The sequence below is a fragment of the Oratosquilla oratoria genome, chromosome 7 (assembly GCF_046742065.1).
Source record: "Oratosquilla oratoria isolate Oo_2021 chromosome 7, ASM4674206v1, whole genome shotgun sequence".
In the NCBI taxonomy this organism is placed as follows: domain Eukaryota; kingdom Metazoa; phylum Arthropoda; class Malacostraca; order Stomatopoda; family Squillidae; genus Oratosquilla; species Oratosquilla oratoria.
This window is the reverse complement of record NC_134783.1, coordinates 18,330,112-18,335,111: the sequence shown is the minus strand read 5'-3', so window position 1 is coordinate 18,335,111 and position 5,000 is coordinate 18,330,112.

The following is a 5,000-nucleotide window of genomic DNA, read 5'->3' as shown; positions in this document are numbered from 1 at the left end:
TACCAGTACTTTTATCACCACCACCACCACTAACACCATCAACGCCGTCACCGCAAGACCTTTCACCCGTACCCCCACCCCCACCCCCACCCCCCACCGCATAACAGCCTTAAGAAACCATTCTCTGATCGACCGAAGAACGCGGACCCCAAATCTCTCTCGAGCCTCGTTGTTGTCGTCTCGGCATGCAACAAATCAAATGTTACCTTAATCCATCAAGTGAAAGGGAAGAAGTGTCATTCTTCGTTGACCTGAAACAGCCCGAATTGCCTCGTTCCGGCTCTAATGACCTTGTATCACCCGTAATGCCTTGCATATCGGGTAATAACGCTAATCATTCCAAAGTCATTTTAGGTCATTGCTGCGAAGCCCGGTCTTCCTGTAATCTGAACGCACAATTGCTTCACTTCTAAGTACCACGGGGCCTGGCACCCCTTAGGACCAGATTCACGTAGATGTATCAATCGTCTTTGTGTATACGCAACATATACAATACGAATGAGTCTATTATGGTGTAATATATTTACAGTGCCAACTGATGCCTTTCTTCTGTCGAACGAGGAACCATCTGGCGGTGTAGTACTTATTAGTGAAGGCAACAACCTCTTCTCGTCCTTGGTCAATGTTGACATAGCATAAAGGCTAATCTTCTTTCCTCGACGAGGCTTCAATAGTGGGGTGATAATCCTTGCTCTATTTCCTGTCATTGCAATTCCACTCCTCCTCAATCTGTTTCTTCATTCAAGGACTAGCCTTCGTATACAAAATCTCTACAAGATGAGTAGCCTTGTGATACAAGAACGAAACTCACTAATGCATTGAAGATCATAAGAACATTATCTTATGTGATAGCACAAAATCCGTTAAACAATACTTTAGAACTATCAGAATATTTGCATAAACACATACATACATACATACATACATACATACATACATACATACATACATACATACATACATACATACATACACACACACACACACACACACACACACACACACACACACACACACACACACACACACACACACACACACACACACACACACATATGCATACATACATATATATATATAGATATATAAATATATATATATATATATGTATGTATGTATGTATGTATGTATGTATGTATGTATGTATGTATGTATGTACAACACTGAATAGGTTCCAGTAAACAGATATACATTTTTATCAACCACAATACATGCAGAAATTTAAACGGGGAATATCCAAGGACTCGAACCTGCGCTAGCACGTGACAAGTGTTAGTGACTTAACCGATTGTGCCATCAAGAGAGATATAAGTTGCGTGCAACCTTTCTTATATATTTGTATGCTTGAGTTACATACATGTACACAAAATTTTTCGTTTAACCCATCTCCACTGTGATAGTACAGTTAGTAAGTGTACGAACGCGGGAAAGTATTTGTACAACACTGAATGGGTCCCAGTGAACAAATATACATTTTTATCAACCATAATATAATTTGATTATAAGCCATGAACATGGAGAGAGACTTCAGGAGGCCAACATGCAGAAACTGAAACGTAGTACAGCCAAGGACTCAAACCCGTTGTGACTTAACCTATTGCTCCATCTAGAGACATAAGTTGAGCGCAATTTTTTCTTATATATTTGTATGCTCGAGTTACACGTACACGAAATTTTACGTTCAACTCATCCCCACTATGATATTACAATTGTAAGTATACAAACGCGGGAAAATATTTGCGCATCATGGAATGGGCCCCAGTGAACAGTTGTAATATATATATATATATGTATATATACATGTATATATATATTTATATATATATATATATATATATATATGTATATATATACATATATATATATATATAAACATATATGTATATATAAACACATATATATATGTATATATATACATACATATATATGTATATATATATAAACATATATATATATATATATACATATATATATATATATATATATACATATATGTGTGTGTGTGTGTGTGTGTGTGTGTGTGTGTGTGTGTGTGTGCGTATGTGTGGTGTGTTTATGTATATATATACATATACATATATGTATATACACACACATATATATATATATATATACATATACATATATATATATATATATATATAAATATATGTATATAAATATAAATATATATATATACATATATATAGTCATTTTGACACACAGAATTAAACTCTTCTACCGGGATTCGAATCTTCACCTGAGCGGCTTGCTTATTATAAGACGAAGGCCGTAGGTTTCTCCTTCTCTGTCCTTTGTCCTGTTTGGCCTCGCCTTCTCGCCTCTTGTCCGGCTGTTGCCTCTTTTTGTCTTCCGCCACTTGAGGTCTCCCCTTTGATCCCGTGTTTTTGCACAACCCTGTATCACCCAGCGCGACCTCCTCCTGATCTTCCTCCTCCTCCTCCTCCTCCTCCTCCTGCTCTTCCTCCTCCTCCTCCTCCTCCTCCTCCTCCTCTTCCTCCTCCTCCTCCTCCTCCTCCTCCTCCTCCTCCTGCTCTTTCTGCTCCTTCACCTTCTCCTCCTCTTCCTCCTATTCTTTTTATTTACTACTTTTCTTATTACTTTTCCCTTTGTTTTCTTCTCCTTCCCATTTCCTTTTCTTCACTTTTTCTCCATCTATTTATCAGGAATTTCTTTTCATTTATATTACACTCTTGTTGGTGATTTTTTTATTCTTCTTCCATTTATTCTTTTTCCTTTTCTTCCAACCTATTTCCTCCTCCTTCATCTGTATATATCTTTATTTACTTATTTCTCATCAACCTCCTTTCATAATTTTCACTATTTTTTTATTATTATTGTTTTTACCTTCTTCTTTTCCTTCCTTGCTCTCCTTCTTCCCTATTTTGTTTCCTCCTCATCCTATTTTTGTTTCCTCTTCCTCCCTTTTCTCCTCCTTCTTCTCTTTGCATTCCTATTAATTCCCCTCGTTCTCCTCCTTATCCCCTTTCATCTTCTCCCCTTATTCTCCTCCTTCACCTCGTTCTTCTCTTCCTTTTCCTCCTCCTAGTCTTTCTCCTCCTCCTATTCCACCTCGTCCTCTCCCTTCCTCCTTTTCCTCCTCCTATTCTTCTCCTTCCCTTTGCTCTTCTCTTTCTTTTCCTCCTCCTAGTCTTACTTCTCCTCCTTTTCCTCCTCCTTCTCCTCCTCCTATTCTACCTCCTCCTCTCCTCCTCCTCCTCCTCCTATCCTTCTCCTTCCCCTCTCTCTTCTTTTTCTCCCCCCCCCGGCCTTTCTCCTCCTCCTTTTCCTCCTCCTCCTATATCACCTCCTCTTCTCTCCTCCTCCTTCTCCTCCTCCTATCCTTCTCCTTCCCCATGCTCTTCTCTTTCTTTTTCTCCTCCTAGTCTTTCTCCTCCTCCTTTTCCTCCTCCTTCTCCTCCTCCTATTCTACCTCCTCCTCTCCTCCTCCTATCCTTCTCCTTCCCCTCGCTCTTCTCTCTCTTTTCCTCCTAGACTTTCTCCTCTCCCTTTTCCTCCTCCTATTCTACCTCCTCCTCTCCTCCTCCTCCTCCTCCTCCTCCTCGAAGTGGGTTACCGGAAGCCCCTGTCGACTCGCCCTCCAGAAGCCAGAGGTCAACTTCGCCGCGTACTCGTGTACGCTCGAGAGTCGAAGTCCTCCGATTATGCGTTCTAACCTCTTCGTTATTACGAAGAACTCAAGGGAGAGTCTCCCGACAGACACCAAATGGTTCACGATGGTTCCAGTCGCAAAACATACCAAAAGAATACCTCTGGGTCCACGACATCATCAGATACTGGAACAAAAATAATAATCAGTAAATAATATCTATTAAACAAAATACCCACCCAATATATATATATATATATATATATATATATTTATATATATATATATATATTTATATATATATATATATATATATATATATATATTAATTTACAAACACGACAACACATTGATGAGGTGCTTCCTGAACTGAATATAAAAATTTTGAACTGTGTTACATAAAATTGCCTCAGCAAGAAGTTTATTTCATTCACTACCGACGTGGTAAAAGAAAGAACTTTGTACTGAAAAGGTTGAAGAACTTAAATTGTCTTGGAATGTAAGCATAGCCGATCTGGTTTTGTATGGTTGATTTCAGTGGTAAATGAATTTTTTTTTGCTAAAATAGATACTCTAGACGATGGTATACACTGGTTAAGTAAGTTTCCTTCAGAAGAATAAGACAATGTGTGTGCGTTCGTGCGCGCGCGCGCGCGTGTGTGTGTGTGTGTGTGTGTGTGTGTGTGTGTGTGTGTGTGTGTGTGTGTGTGTGTGTGTGTGTGTGTGTGTGTGTGTGTGTGTGTGTGTGTGTGTGTGTGTGTGCGTGCGTGTGTGTGTGTGTGTGTGTGTGTGTGTGTGTGTGTGTGTGTGTGTGTGTGTGTGTGTGTGTGTGTGTGTGTGTGTGTGTGTGTGTGTGTGTGTGTGTGTGTGTGTGTGTGTGTGTGTGTGTGTGTGTGTGAATATTGGTACTTGCAATGCTGTATAGAGCAAGAAAATGTAAGGGGGTCATACAGGAAGAAATAGTATTTTTTTTTGTGGGGTTGGAGGTTGGTGTTTGATGAACATCCTACATATTACAAGACTGGAAAACACTCGCTGGCCAATCGTTTTAGAGCGTCATCACTTGCGGCAGGGGTTGATGTGTTGAATATTTTATCCCAGTCACTATGGGTTATGAACATGGTTCATTAAATTCCACGCTACAAAGTCATCTGTAAGGGGCACCGTGCTAGCCTCCTGATGGGGGGAATTCGCGATGTTAAATTGAATCAAACACGAAACTAGAGTGAGAAATGCTCAGCCGATGCAATGAATGAAAATGGGAAGGATATCATAAGAGATTCACAAAGAAACATAATATTTGACACAATGAAGAGTAGAGTGAACAATAAACCTGAGGTGAGGTAAAGAATGGGAATAAAAAAGAAAGTTACTTAATATGGTAAAACAA